Raw genomic sequence first — 17,273 nt, forward strand, 5'->3', positions numbered from 1 at the left:
CCAATTCCCAAAAGGGAACGAGTTGTCCTCCCAAATGTCACAAGCCCGATCGCTCTTTTTTAGAGAAAAGGGGGGCACGATAGCGTGGCGACTCTACTGGGGATATTTCTTTTAGGCTTTTACCATTTCATGTTATTTGTGACTTTACTACTTCTTTATTGCCTTTATTTAATGTCTTTATTTCTCTTCTATTGCGAAACTGACTTGGCTCTTTATTTCTTTTCTTTAATGCTTTCTTTTACCGCTTTCCTTCAATACTATTGCAGTTACGAGCAATTTTTATAATCATTACTTTATGAACGTGCAAATACATGACAACTTGTAACTGCATATTCAACATCATATTCCACTCGTGCCAAACAAAATACCACATCAATGCTTATAATGAGTGGTTGCGCCCTTCCGATATCATTACCCCCTAAATTTGGCAAAGGCGTATTTGTGGTAAAACCAGTCGATCAACGGTGTAGTCGACGGTTCCGTGCCTTTCTCTCTTGAGTTGTCCGCTCAAGGGTACAAGTTTAATACCCTAATACCTTAATGGAGGGAATTGGCGGGCGACCATTTAGCATAGTGCCCATGATTATTGCAGAGATGTACCGAGCCCTAGAAAAGTGTCAACAAGGATCCCCACACTTCGAGGGCTGCAACTTGCTACTCCAACTCTGGCTCATGGAGCATCTTCAAAGGGGTGAATATCGGCAGGAGATTCAGCGTAGAGACTGGGATGATCATATAGCCTTCCATCAACCAAGACAAATGAACTACATGCCCGACATGTTTGCTCAGCCAGAAGATGCCAAAGGATGGGTAGAGTTGTTTGAAAATATGATTGAGGATCAAATACAATGGATGTTCGAATGGTTCCCTACTGACGAGTTCATCGCCCAGTCCAGGGACGCACCGTTTCTGATACTGATCAGTTTAAGAGGAACCTACCCTTATGTCCCCCTCCGGGTCATGAGATAGGCTGGTAGGAAATAGGTTATACCAAGGGTCGATAAGATGAGTCACTTCCGGGCTGACTTCCAAGCAATGATAGTCCTTATAAGTACCAAGTTCAGCATATGTGGCATTGCAAGATCATCATGGGAAGAGATACTATCGAGCCAGACAGATACCATGCTGGCTGCACCCCATACTATTCAGGTTGGCAGGAGGATAATCACAATGGTCTGGGCCAAACCTGGTTTGTTCGAGGTCATAGAATCATCAATGAAAAGGCTGAAGCACAGGTCATGTACAACCAATTGCGCAAAAGGATTCAGGAATGCGAGAGTGAGCACCGGGAAATTCAAGAAGCCCATGAAAAGTTGATTGAAGAATGGAAGGATATGGCTGTCAGCGCCAACAAGCGACTAGGGTATTTAGAGCGGGGTTTAGTGGAATTGGAAAGGAAGTTCATCTAGAGGATTGAGGACTGCCAGAATGCTGAAGGAAATGAGGGTGGACACTTGGCTAGAGCCTATTTGCTGTTGGGACTGCGTGAGCTGGTGAAGCTATTTGATGGAGCTAAAGATGTTGAGTTTGGGGAAGGTCCTTCTAGGACCAAGTAGTTAGGAGTCTTTTAAAAATGTAATAAGGCCAACGGCCATTAGTGGCATTTTATTTTCTGCTATTTTAGTGTCGTTTTGGGATTCGTCTTATTTTTATCAATAAAATGAGGCCTTTAGCATTATAAGTTCTCCAAATCAACTTGTCGATAGGCCTACCTCGGGAACAAAGAGGCTCCCAAAGTAGGACACGATTCATATTCTTGCACTATGTGTTTAAATACCGCAACGTTTTCTTCTCATAATCCGCACTAACTTGCTACCTTTTTGTTTTTACCTTTTGTTTATTCCCCTCCCCAAAGGTTAGTTCGTGCACTTTGGCATCGTCATCATACTCCACAAGATCTAAGTGCCCTCCACCTCCTCCTCCTACGAGTCCTATCAGAAACAAGAACAAAGGAAAGATGGAAGATTTGAGCAACATCAGAAAGGAGAACTCAGTTAAAAGGTTAGAGATTCCTCAGGGTATTCAGGTTTCCAAGGAAAGTGCCTCCCAGCTCGAACAGAAGTTATTGAAGTTTCAGGAAGAACTGGACCAAGTTTGAAACTTGGCAAATTTGTCATTTTCCCTCACCACCCCAAATGTCAACTTTACCAACACTCAAAACCCCACACCTCCACAAAGCATCCCGAAATCATAAAACCAAACCGCTCCTCATCACCACTGCAGCACATGCCACACTTCAAACAACACCCCACTACTCATTCCTAAACCACTAAACTCCACAAATGATCATCCCCACAAACCCCCATCTATGTGGAAACCACACCACACTATACCCAACCTATTTCAAGCACACCTGAGTCTGATGACAAAGACTCTCTTATCAGGAATCTGGTTGCGGAACTTAAGAAGCTGACTAGCCGAGTTCAGGGTGTCGATGGAAGCAAGGGGATTGAGGGACTGAATTACGAGGACCTTTGCATTCAGACCGATGTCAAACTTCCTGAGGGGTACAAACCTCCCAAGTTCGAGATGTTTGATGGCACAGGGGATCCCAGAGTCCATTTGAGGATGTACTGCGACAAGCGGGTCGAAGTAGGAAGGGATGACAAGATTCACATGAAGCTCTTTATGAGAAGTTTGAAAGGAGACGCTCTATCTTGGAACATCAACCAAGACCCGAAGAAGTGGTCGAATTAGGTAAGTATGGCATCCGATTTTCGTGGACAGGTTCAGGTTCAACGCGGAAAATGCACCAGATGTGTTCTACATCCAGAACTTAAAGAAGAAACCCACGGAGACATTCCGTGAGTATGCTACTCGTTGGAGATCAAAAGCTGCTAAGGTCAGACCAGCTTTAGAAGAAGAACAAATGAACAGGTTTTTCATCTGAGCTCAAGACCCACAGTACTACGAAAGGTTAATGCTGATTGAGAGCCAGAAATTTTTTGACATCATCAAGCTAGGGTAAATGATCGAGGAAGGTATCAAAAGCGGTATGGTCACTAACTTTGAAGCTTTGCAGGCCACCAACAAGGCTCTACAGTCTGGTAGCACGTCCAAGAAAAGGGACGTGAGCGCCGTGATGGTTGCACAGAGATCAAAATCCCCAATCGAATACCAAACCTACTCAATACCTCCACTCACATATCAACCTACCCCAAATTACCAAGCACCCTCGCCTTCTTACCAAACTCCACCACCTACTTACCAATCACCTCCACCTCTCACATATCAGCCCACTTCACCCAGATATTCCCAACCCGCACATGTCTACCAAACCTACAATACTCAACCCTCTCACTATCAATCACCTCCCACCCGCCAAAACTTTCCTAGACCCCGACCAAACTTTGACCCCAGACCCCCTAAATAGTATACCGCCATTGCCGAACCTATCGACCAGCTATAAGAAAGGCTCAAAGCTGCTGGTTACATCACCTGTATCCCTGCTGTAAACCCCGAAAACCCCTCCTAGTAGGTCAACCCAAACAAAACCTGTGCATACCATTCCAGCATGAAGGGGCATACCATTGATGAGTGCCGCTCTCTGAAGGATAAGATCCAAGCTTTGATTGACAACAAGATCATCATAGAAAAGGAGCCAGCTCTGAATGTCCGCAACAACCCTCTGCCTGACCACAAGGGTGGGAGCATTCACATGATTGAGATAGAGGACTATTAGGACCCCAAAGGGTCGATCGGATTGATCGCTGAAGGTGATGAGCCAAAGAAACCAACGGTCACACTTAATCCAATTGTGGTCCAGATCCAGCCTTCTAAAAACGCTGAAGTAAACATATCCATACCACTTGAGTTCGAAGCACCTTCTTCTGCAAAGACGCCAGGACCTATTGAGGTCGAGTTTGGGTCTCCAAAGACACCTATACCATTTGAAGTGGTTGTGTTACCATCCAAGGCAAAGGTACCCATTCCAGTGGCCATGACAGCCATAGCACCATTCCATACTAAGGCCATACCATGGTATTACACCACCGAGGCAAGAAGGAAAGGGAAAACCAAATCTGGAGAAGCAATTACAGCACAAGGAATAACAAGAACCGGCAGGGTTTATACCCTAGAACATTTAGCGGAGTCCAGTAAGCAGGCCTTTGGACGACCAACCATCACTGAAACTCGGCTTGATGATCTCTGGAGAAAGATACAAGCCAAAGAGTATTCGGTCATTGATCAGTTGAACAAAATACCGGCCCAGATCTCTATCTTGGCTCTGCTACAAAGTTCTGAAGCACATGACGCCTTATTGAAGGTGCTGAGCGAGGCATATGTACCCAGCAACATAACTGGAGGAGAAATGGCAAACATGGTAGGGAAAGTATTGGAGAGTCACAAAATCACTTTCCACAAAGATGAGCTGCCACCTGAAGGGCTAAGCCGCAACAAGGTATTTCACATCACTGTGCAGTGCGAAGATTATTTCATTACCAGAATCCTGATTGACGGAGGGTCTAGCCTCAATATTTGTGCATTGGTGACCCTCAGAACATTGGGAAAGAACCTGCACGAGATCAAGGATGGAGCCATCAATGTCAAAGCTTTCGATAGATCCCAAAGGTCCACTATTGGGGAAATCAGTTTGTGTCTACAAATGGGACCGACCTAGTTCGACATTGACTTTCAAGTGATAGACGTCCCAGCATCTTACAACCTACTATTGGGACGACCCTGGATCCATGTTGTTGGGGCTGTAGCATCAACCCTACATCAAGCAATAAAATTCGAGTGGAATTACCAAGAGGTAATTATTCATGGCGACGGTAGCAATTCCATATATAGTCGCCAGAACATCCCAGCAATCGGAGGAAGAAGGAAGATAGGAGGAGAAACCTACCATCATATTGAGTGAGTCAACGCCATGGACAAGGATAAATGGTGGGATAACAAAATTGAAAGTATACTAAATTGGTGTGGATACCAACCTGGCAAGGGACTTGACAAGAATCTCCAAGGAATCGCTAAGCCTATCAAGTTGAAGAAACACAGTACCACTTTCGGTTTGGGATATGAATACACTTGGGAGGAGTTCAACCACTGGTCGCCACCATGGCGCAGTCCTTACTACCCACTAGAGCATCTGATACCTCGCTTGTAGCAGACTTTCCAGCCAGCCAATGTCACATATGGGTTGGGAGAAGAGGAAGCACTGGCGGCGATGAGAAATTTGTTTTTGGAAGATGAAAATATGGATTGTGGTGTCATTTTTGAGGAGGAGGGGGGAAGGCCCTTCTATACAAGTTGTGAGCCGAGGAGCACGCCTCAACAATTGGTCCATTAGAACTACCAGGGCCCGAAAAGTTTTGGGGTAGCAAGGCTGAACAAAGCACCATGCATTATCTTTATTTTTCGCTAATTGACTTTATTTCCACATTTTTAATATAGAAATAAGAGCTCCAATGCTCAAAACAATTATGAAATTTATCAAAGCATTTCAGTTTCCTATAAATCTTGCTCTTATTACTTTTTATCGTTTACTTTATTTTACGCAGCATTACTATTACTTATATTGATGGACCGACGATTATCACGTGTGACGAGACAACGCAACAAACGGATATAGACTCAGAAGAAGATGATATGCCAGAAGAGGTTGTTAAAGAGGTTGAGGATTTTGAGAACAGACCTAAGTCTAACCTAGACAAAACTGAGATTGTCAACCTGGGAGATGCAGAAAATGTCAAAGAAATGCGCATCAGTGTTCATCTGTCACCATCAGAAAAGAAAGAGTACACGGAATTTCTAAGGGAATATGAGGACATATTCGCCTGGTTTTACGATGACATGACCGGTCTTAGTACATCTATTGTAGCTCACAAACTGTCGACCGATCCGACATGTCCACCAGTAAAATAGAAGCTCAGGAAGTTCAAACCTCACATAAGTTTGAAAATCAAGGAAGAAGTCACCAAGCAAGTCAAAGCCAAGGTTCTCAGGGTAGTAGAGTATCCAACATGGTTAGCCAATATTGTGCCAGTGCCGAAGAAGGACGGGAAGGTTAGAGTCTGTGTCGACTACCAGGATCTTAACTGGGCCAGTCTGAAAGACGACTTCCTCTTGCCGAACATACACATTCTAATTGACAACTGCGCCAAGCATGAACTATAGTCGTTCGTTGATTGTTTTGCCGGATATCATCAGATATGGATTGATGAGGAAAATGCGGAGAAAACAGCTTTCATTACGCCGTGGGGGATGTATTGTTACAAGATAATGTCGTTCGGGTTAAAGAATGCTGGAGCCACCTACATGAGGGCCATCACTGCTATTTTTCATGACATGATACACAAAGAGATCGAGGTATATGTAGACGACGTCATCATCAAATCCAAGAGAGCCAATGACCACATAGAAGATCTGAGGAAGTTCTTCAACAGACTAAGAAGGTACAACTTGAAACTGAATCCCGCCAAATGTGCATTCGGGGTTCCTACCGGAAAACTACTTGGGTTCATTGTGAGTCGCCGAGGAGTAGAACTGGATCTGTCAAAGGTCAAATCCATCCAAGAATTGCCACCACCGAAGAACAAGAAAGAGGTTATGAGTTTCTTGGGAAGACTTAACTACATCAGCCGGTTTATAGCTCAATCCACTATCATTTGTGAGCCAATCTTTAAGATGTTGAAGAAGGACGCCGCTACTAAATGGACTGATGATTGCCAGAAAGCCTTCAACAGAATCAAGGAATACCTATCAACGCTGCCAATTTTGGTCCTGCCCGAGCCAGGTAGACCTCTATTACTCTACCTTGTAGTATTGGATGGAGCTTTCAGTTGTGTTCTAGGGTAGCATGATGAAATGGGAAGAAAGGAGCAGGCCATCTATTATCTCAGCAAGAAGTTCACCCCGTACGAGGCCCGATATTCTCTATTGGAATGCACCTGTTGTGCTTTGACTTGGGTAGCTCAGAAGTTGAGACACTATTTATGCGCCTATACCACTAACCTCATATCAAGAATGGATCCTTTGAAGTACATCTTTCAGAAGCCCATGCCCACTGGTAAGCTAGCCAAGTGGCAAATCCTGTTGAGTGAATTCGACATTGTTTACGTGACTTAGAAGGCAATCAAAGGACAAGCACTGGCAGATCATCTTGCTGAAAATCCTGTGGATGGAGAATACGAGCCTCTAAAGACGTATTTTCCTGATAAAGAGGTATCTTTTATAGGGGGAGATATTGCAGAATCCTATGATGGTTGGAGAATGTTTTTCGACAGAGCAGCAAACTTCAAAGAAATTGGCATAGGAGCGATCCTAGTATCAGAAACCGACCAGCATTATCCGGTGTCTGCCAAGCTTAGGTTCCCGTGCACCAACAACATGGCCGAGTACGAAGCCTGCATCTTAGGGCTCAAGATGGCCATTGACATGAACATTTAGGAATTGCTAGTGATCGGAGATTCAGACCAGCTTATACATCAGGTCCGAGAAGAATGGGCAACCAAGAACTCTATGATACTCCCTTACTTGCATCATGTACAGGAATTGAGGAAGAGGTTCACAAAGACAGAGTTCCAACATGTTCCCAGAGTTCAGAATGAGTTTGCCGATGCATTGGCTACCCTATCGTCCATGATACAGCACCCAGACAAGAACTTCATTAATCCTATTCCGGTAAAGATCTATGATCAACCAGCTTACTGCACTCATGTCGGACGGAAAACCTCGGTTTCATGATATCAAGGAATATTTGACGAAAGGAGAATATCTAGAACTCACAAATCCTACTCAGAAATGCACACTTTGGAGATTATCTAACAACTTCTTTCATAGCGGAGGAATCCTGTATAGGAGGACTCCTGATTTGGGGTTACTAAGGTGTGTCGACGCAAAGGACGCATCCAGGCTATTGGAAGAAATTCATGCAGGGACCTGCGGTCCGCATATGAACGGCTTTGTCTTAGCCAAGAAAATACTCCGAGCTGGTTATTTTCTGGATGACTATCGAAACGGACTGCATCCAATATGTCCGAAAATGCCATCGTTGTCAGATACATGCAGACATGATAAGGGTGCCTCCAAACGAGGTTACTGCAACAAGCTCGCCATGGCCGTTCGCCGCTTGGGGAATGGATGTTATCGGACCTACCGAGTCTGCCGCATCAAACGGGAACAGGTTCATTCTAGTGGCAATTGATTATTTCACATAATGGGTTGAAGCAGCATCGTACAAAGCAGTGACTAAGAAAGTGGTAGTAGATTTTGTCCGCGACCGTATTGTTTGTCGGTTTGGAATTTCGGAGTCAATCATCACTAATAATGGTTCTAATCTCAATAGCGACCTGATGAAAGCCATATGTGAAACCTTCAAGATCAAACACAAGAATTCTACAACTTACAGACCTTAGATGAACGGAGCTGTAAAAGCCACCAATAAGAATATCAAGAAGATACTAAGGAAGATGATAGAAAAGCATAAGCAGTGGCATGAGAAGTTATCATTTGCCTTGTTGGAATACCGCACCACAGTCCGCACATCAATCGGGGCAACTCCCTATATGTTGGTTTATGGTACAGAAGTAGTCATTCCAGCCGAGGTAGAAATTCCCTCCTTAAGAATCATACAGGAAGTAGAACTTGACGATGCAGAATGGGTAAAGAGTCGAGCAGCTAGCTCTTATAGACGGAAAGAGAATGAACGCAATTTTCCATGGTCAGCTCTATTAGAATAGAATGACTAGAGCCTTAAACAAAAGAGTCAAGCCGAGACAGTTTACACCGGGGCAGCTGGTGTTAAAGAAGCTTTTCCCACATCAAGAGGAAGCCAAAGGGAAGTTCTCTCCCAACTGGCAGGGTCCATACATGGTTCACCGAGTCCTCACCGGAGGATCCCTCATACTTGCAGAAATGGACGGTGAAGTTTGGCCGAAGCCGATCAATTCAGATGCAGTGAAGCGATACTATGTGTAACTCTTATGATTTCCTGTATGATGTAATTTGAACTACGCCTGACTTGATTCCCATTTAAGAGGGGATATGTAGGCAGCTCTATGGCTTCGGTCATAATTCAATAAAATTTTCATTTCTCCCCGCTATTGGAAACTAGGGCAGAATTTTGAGGAGGACCCTCAAAATTCTGAAGTGATTTCAGCCATTCGACGCAAGCAGCCATCGGAAGCAGCAACCTAGTAAACTGGGGCAGAATTTTGAGGAGGACCCTCAAAATTCTAGAGCAAGAGAAGTTGCAGTATCTTGGACCACGTCGCAGTCGTCAGTTCATCTAAAGAAAACTATTCTTAATTATGTATTTATTGTCACATTTCTTTACTAAATTATGCATGTCTATTACCAAAGTTGCTTTGTTTAGCAACGCTATCCCAATGATACGCCCAATATCATCGGAACGGAGCTGAGCAGGTCAAGCAGAGCCAGCGGGAATATGAACTAACCTCCCCTCTTTACAAAACTCATGATTTTTCTTTGAATGCGGGCACTTGAGTTGCAAAATCATCAAATATACTATACACGCATGAGACTCACATTGCTCAGAAATATAACTCTCAGAACCGTGGCACTTACTCACAGTTGCTATTCTCACGCAGTGCTCCCAGCAAACACAGAATCCCCAACAGTCGCAATATCTCGATCCGCTATCAGCTAAGAAAATTCTGTCATCATTTTGCCCTTTTTACTCTTTGCATAAGGCTACATTTCTGCCTTCCGAGACTAAGCATTGTCTCGATCTGCATTTCTCTGCATTGCATAAGGCTACCTTTCTGCCTTTCGAGACTAAGCATTGTCTCCATCTGCATTTCTCTGCATTGCATAAGGCTACCTTTTTGTCTTCCGAGACTAAGCATTGTCTCCATCTGTATTTCTTTGCATTGCATAAGGCTACCTTTCTGCCTTCCGAGGTTAAGCTCTACCTCCATCTGCATTTCTTGCATTGCATAAGGCTACCTTTCTGCCTTCCGAGACCAAGCATTGTCTCCATCCTACATTTCTCTGCATTTCATAAGGCTACCTTTCTGCCTTCCAAGACAAAGCACTGTCTCTATCCTGCATTTCTCTGCATTGCATAAGGCTACCTTTCTGCCTTCCGAGGTTAAGCTCTACCTCCATCTGCATTTCCTGCATTGCATAAGGCTACCTTTCTGCCTTCCGAGACTAAGCATTATCTCCATCTGCATTTCTCTGTATTGCATAAGGCTACTGTTCTGCCTTCCAAGACTAAGCACTATCTCCATCCTGCATTTCTCTACATTGCATAAGGCTACTATTCTGCCTTCCGAGACTAAGCACTGTCTCCATCCTGCATGGCTGAAATATCGCCACTTTATCCATCCTGCATGGCTGAAATATCGCCACCTTTATTTACGTCTTGCATCGACTGAAATATCGCCACCTTTATTTACGTCTTGCATCAACTGAAATATTGCCACCTTCTGCATTTCATGGGCTGAAAGATTGCCAAATTGTCCAAAGGCGTCATTGTTCGGAGGCACCATTTGCATAGCCCGAGAACGCCATGCCATGGCCTGAGGACCCCATTTTATCTCTTACATATCATTGTTCAAAGGTATCATAGTTCGGAGGAATCATTCTCATAGCCCGAGAACATCATTTCATAGCCTGCGAATCCTTTATCATATGCTTTCTGGCCCAGGACGTCATGGTCCGAGAACGTCATCCCAACCGTCCAAAGACAACATTCATGGTCCAATGGGAACTTGCATCACATTTAAATTTATGCACAATATATGCTCATTTGCAGGTAAATTGGCTGGCAACGACCGTCTCAGCAGGAGCGATCTCGCTCCAGTTACCGCAGCTTATCAGACACCAACCATCCTTCTCAACCTGAACATCGCGTCCGTCTTCCGAAATCTCTATCGGCATATTCCACCGATGGATCCTGAACTACATATGGACTGATTCCTGTAAGACCAGGGATATGTAGGCAGCTCAGGAACTAGAGCTCGGTCAAAATTCTTCAAATCGTTTCATTCGGTCAAAATTGGCCATCATATCTTTACCCGACAACTCTTTCAGCCTTCACGGGTAAAGAGGGGCAGCTGTTGATACCCAATTTTTTCCTATATATTTTTATACAAAATACTTTCAAAATATCATGCCCAAGAGCTTTGTATTTTTTTTCTAATTTTTAAAGATTTTAAAATCTATTTATTATCTATTTTAGCAGTACAAAATCCATAATTATTCCCAAAATCATCCATTTTGGTGAATAATTTATTTTATTCTCATATTTATACCAAAATATAGTTAATATAATTTTTTTATATTTTTACAAATTTATTTGGTATTTAAAATAATAAATTGCATATAATTACAATTTTAGCCTAGTTTACGATTAATAATATTTTTATAATTATAAAATTGGTTTCGGTATTTTTAAATTAATATTGATGTATTATTAACTGACCTAGTACTTTTAATTTGCTTTTAAAATTATTTTACTATTTTTTATAAAATAAAAAGGAAAAACTGGCTATTTAATATATAGCCCCAATTTGTTTCAATTGTAGCCCCGTTTACATTTAAATTTTAGCCTAAAATTGACCCAATTTCGGTTTAACCTAACCCATTACCCATTTATCCAACCCGCCCGGTTTTATTTTAATCCAGGTCGTTGATCCTTTTGATCAACTGCCACGATTGCCCATTTCCTTTTTAATTCACCTAACCCTACCCTAATCCCCCCCATTTCATTCTATCAGCCGCCTTTGAATACTCTCCCTCTCTCAAACTCTCTTGAAGGTTCCTGAAACCTTAGCCTCTCTCACCCTCTTTCAACCACAACCTCACCGGAATCCATGGCTTCTCAGGCCATTGACGGCCTGTACTCACCTCCCTTCACTCTTAAAGGTTTGGGGTTCGATGTTTTGAGGTCTGAACTCAATGGTGTTCATTCATATCTTCTCAGATCCAAGGTTTTGAGGCCTTTCTGGCCTTGCTCCGGCACATCCAAAGCATTTCGAGTCTGGTTCTAACTCATCCGACTCAAGATCGGACTTTCTTCCAAGCCTTTCTCATTTTCTAGGGTTATTCGAGGTTTTTCTCTGGTTGTTTTCTTAGATCCATGCTATATCTGTGTTCTACTGGAGTTTTAAAACGTTTTTCCCAATCTTTTCTTTCAAAATTTGTTTCTCTTCGATTTAGGGTTTCTGAAAAATGTTTTAAAATGTTTTCTGACTCCTCTTCTTCTTTTCTTTGTGTGAATCTGCCTATGCTATGTTTTCATGTTCTCTTTTCTACCTCGCATGTCATTCTCCTGTGTTCTTATATTTGCTTTATTATGCATATTATTCTATTGTGCTCCGTTCTTTCTTCTACTGGTTTCTATATCATGCTTTCACACGTTTATCTTATACGTCCGTTTAACCCTGTGTCCCTTTACTGTATTTTCTACTAAGCTCTTTGTTCTTATTTGCCTTCTTCTGGACTTTGTTTGAGTTCTTTCTAAACATGTTTCATCTACTTTCTCTTAAGTGCTATGCTACCTCTTTTCTCTTCTGAACCTGTTTAAGTTCCAAGCTTTTCTTAAAACATGTTCTTTATGCTTCAAATAAGATTCTTCACTATGTTTGACTCGAACTGGTTATTATATCTGCTTCTTTTTCTCATAAGTCTCTGAAAGAGATCCCTGAGCATGTTTCAATTACTTGCCTCCGCCTTTTCGTATCTTACTCGAGTTGGAAACCCTAGGATTTGGGGGTTTTGGGCGAGTTTTGATCTGGTGTTCGGACTAGGGTTTTACTTTGGAACTCTGGGCTTTCTCACACTCATTTTGAGTCTATGTACTGAACTTGAATTTCTTTGTTTTTGACTCTGAACTTTTCTATACTAGATCTTTCTAATTAACATGACAGTTCTTGATTGTTTGACATGTCCGTATGCTTTATATATGAAGAATTCTTCCTTCAAAAAGGTTTTGCCAATTTATGATTGATTCAGAATTTCTTTTAATAAGGTTCGATTGATTGTTACTGATTTTCTTTAATTAAACATTTCTTCACCTTTTCTGGTTGGATTCATTCATACCAAAACTCAATTTCAATTTTTTACTGGATGTTGATTGATTGTCTTTCCTTATTTGCACAAACCGTGTTGCTATCAAACTCTTTCCTTAAATAAGTTTCTGTGCATTTACCCTTCTTGTACTGCTTTGGAAAAGATTTTTGATCAAATTCTTTCCTTATTTATTCTGCCCGTTTGAAATCAGAATCCCTTAATTAAAGGGAGACCTTATGTAATTGATTTCAAAACTATTCCCTTACCCTTTCTTACCTGTTTTCTGCACTATAAAAGGGGCACGACCCTTCTGCACTTAGACACCTTGAGTTCAACACTTTTACACATTACTTACTTCACACCTTCAATCTCAATACTCTTACACTTCACTCTCAATTCAACACTCTGCTCTTTTCTGAGATCTTTTGTACTGTTTCCTTGCAATTTGGTTTACAAGATTTTAGCTTTTACTTTCTTGTTTTCCTGAAAATGGTATGTTCTAATTTAGTTTTCAGCCTCATCCCAATGTATTTATTTTATAGCTTCTATAATCTTGTCCACTGTGTTGTCTATGCTTAGTGTTAAATATGTATGATGTACTCGAGGCTCTTAGGGAACTTTGACACATCCCAAATAAGAGAAGGCTTTGGAAATCTGTTCCTGGAAGTTGGTTCATCTCATATTGTTAGACCATGAGTCTGAATTAGGCTCCTTGGTTGTAGCTTAAATTTCTAATGTAATTTTACTTTTCTTGATTCATTCTAGTCTGTAATATGTTGTAATAACTTATGGGGTTCTAGTGAAAAGGGGAGGGTCGATTATGTATGCCAAGGGTAGACAGCATGCTCATAGGCATTACTATTTACAATTTCTGCACTTTTGCATTTTCATATAGAAATCCTGCCTATAGTTTCTGCACTTTTGCATTAGAAATCCTGTCTATAGGTTTCTGCACTTCTGCATATTATAGAAATCCTGCTTATAAGTTTCTGCACTTCGCATATAGAAATCATGACTATAGGCCTTCGGCACTTCCGCATTTTACATCTATCATTAGGCAAACAGTTATAGGTTAAGTAATAATAAATGCATCCTAGATACCATGTCTATAGGATTCCTGCACTTTCTTAATCGTCTTAAAAATCAACAACGCTTAGAAATCATGCCTATAGGAGTAACCCTTTGAATCTGATTATCTTATTTTATCTGCGAGTTTAAAATCAGTCACAATGTCGTCTAAAATCTGCAGAACTTTCGTTTTTTATAATCAGTAAATCTTCTTTAAAAATCAGAGTAAGCATTGTTAGATACCAGGCCTATAAGTTTCACTTAGGCAAACCATTAGGTAATTAATTAACTGCATCAGTCTTTGATAAATTACAACCAGGGAAGGCTAATTCGGACTCCTCCTTTGAGAAATATGTGATGAATCAGCCTATCCTACGCTTTAAGTTAATTCAGACCATAACCAGTATTTGTAAGTCATGCTAAACAATTTGTTTCTTTAAATGAGGAGGCTTGTTTGAGCCCTTTAACTGTTATGTGTTCTCCCATACCTGCCTTATATGTTTTGATTGTCGCCCTAGAATTTTATTCTTTTAAAGCTCTGAAAAGCCAAATCCCCCTTCCCTTTAGGACTAGTAGTCATAAATGCCTCCGGGACTAATAGGATTGGGATGGGTACTAGCATGCAATAAGCAACGATATTATTCCGCGCTTAATACCTTAATGGGGTGGGAAAGGGTAGACATGGATATGATGACCGGTACGCTAATACCACGTGTAACCCCTCTTCTGAGGAGTGATTACCGGGTATTGCATTGATGTGATCAATATTGTTTGTAAACCTAGGACCCCCTTTCCTTTTAACTTGTTTTTATTGTCCAAGCTATTTCCTTAAAATTTCTTCTTTCTTCAAACTTTCAACTTACTTGCAATGTTGTATGTGAATCCCTTCTTACTTGAGCCCTTAATTGCTTATTTGATTATGTGATCACAATTGTAACATGGTCGGGAACCACACTAGTGGATCTTGAGGGGTGCCTAACACTTTCCCCTCGAGATAATTTCTAGCGCTTACCCAAACTCTGGTTCTTTAAACTCAAACCCTTCTTAGTGTCCTAATGCACTTAGTCATTAGGTGGCGACTCTCCAAATTCCAAAACTCAATTCCCAAAAGGGAACGTGTTGTCCTCCCAAATGTCACAAACCTGATTTCTCTTTTTTAGAGAAAAAGGGGGGCACGACAACTGCCCCGTCGAGCAGGAAATAGGGTCGGAGCCCCAGATTGAGGAACAGTTTCAGAGCATACGGCTGCGGCCATAGATCCAACTTGAGCAGCCCTCGCCGTAGGTTGGACATCAGACCTTGGTACGGGAGAAGCGGAAGACGTCGGTTGGCGAATGCAAGCGGAGGAGCCCTCGCCCTCCGCACTCTCCCTAATGACGATAAAAGTTGTATAAGAAACAAAGCCAAATTGTAAAGTGGAAAACAGAAATTGCGGCTACTACTTACCAGTAAGGGGCTTACGTCCATATTTCTCATAGAAGGACGACCATTCGCGAACTCCTTCCATATGAGAAAGAATGGAATTCACCCATTCACGGATATCATCAACAGGCGCAGGGGGTAATCTCGCAGCTGCAAAAGCAAAAATAGTACAATAACCACCCAAAGAAAAGTGGTCGACTATTATTTCGACAAAAGATGCAAACCTACGTGCAAATTTCCATCTCTCGGGGAACCCTGCAGAATCCGCCACAAGATGCTAGGTCCGCACATAGAAGTAGTTTTCACAAAAACGACGGTTGGCTTTATCGTCCATCTTCACCACCAGACTCTTCGTCCCTCGATGGCACATGTGAATCATCGTTCCACGAATGAGTTGAGGGAAAAAAATGTCAAGCATGTGTTTCAGAGTGATCTCCCGACCGACAAGCTCTACGAACTTAAGCAGCATAAGGAACAGTTTATACAGATACGACAAAAGTTGAGCCGGACACACCCTGTAAAAATGGCAAAAATCTACTACCAAGGAAGGGAGAGGAAGTGTATTGATCGAGGCCAACCTTGAACTACTATTGAGTAGCGAGAGAGGTCGAAGCAGCTTTTACCCGATTAAGGTCGGGATCGATTTCCACAGGGAGCTAGAAGTTGGAGTCGGGTGTCTATCTAAAGTGGAGTTGTGTATTTGCTCTTGATTGCACTTCTAAACATTTTAGGTTTTGATTTACTTCTAATTGTATAGAACTACAATGATCAATTAAACTAAAATAAGCTAAGATTAAACTATTGTGAGTTGTTCAAATGATTAAAAGGCACTAGGGTAGTGATTTTCGCCTAGGTGGTCAATTGACAGATACTTGAGTCTAAGGCATGATTGTCTCATTTGGGGAGTATGATATAACCATTGCACGATTCTACTCACCCTACACCTCTCGGTATTTCGAGTGATGTTGCCCGAATTGACTTTCTCAAGACCAATTGGGTATGCAAGTTTGCACAAGCAATCAAGGTTCAAGTCGGATATTACTATCTCTAGGTTTAACCCTCTAATTGAGGTTATCAATCTCTTGAGTACGCCCCAATTCCTTGTTGGACCAATTTCAGAGACTTGGGCTCTCTTTCTCAAGAAGAGCCAAAGTCAACTAAACACAAACTAGTGTTTGCAACCACTAATTCAGCAATTAAACATGAAATTAGTCCAAATATCAAACACCCATAATCAATCAAGCCCTAAAACACAAGACCCATCAATTACTCGCGCTAGGGTTGAGCCACAACCCTAGCTTATGGGTCTAGCTACTCATAATTAGAGAAGAAAACAAAGAAATAGATGAAGAAAAACTCATATTAATTAATTGCTAAATTAAACTTGAAGATTCAATGTTGAAATAAAGCTAAAATTACTCAAAACAGCTAAATATATTGAAGTCACAAGCGCAGCCTTCAGTACAAACTCTCTGATGACCTAAAATGGGAAAAGAAACTATTCATACTAAGCTGAACAATCTGGACAAAAATACCCTTGTGGGGTTAGTGCGGCCGCACTAGGGCTCTGAACTTGAATAAACGGCTCTCTGAACTTGGGCAATGCAGACCGCACAGAATCGAGTGCGGCCGTGGTGGCTTCTAGTACGGTCCGCATAAAATGGAGCGCGAACCGCATTGGGCTTTAAACTTGGAACTAGCAACTCTCTGAACCTTGGCTCTGCGGACCGCACTAAATCGAGTGCGGCTGCATTTATCCCAATGCGGAATGCACAAAACCCCTTGCGGCCACATTGCCT

Source organism: Nicotiana tabacum, chromosome 18, assembly GCF_000715075.1.
Source record: "Nicotiana tabacum cultivar K326 chromosome 18, ASM71507v2, whole genome shotgun sequence".
NCBI lineage: Eukaryota > Viridiplantae > Streptophyta > Magnoliopsida > Solanales > Solanaceae > Nicotiana > Nicotiana tabacum.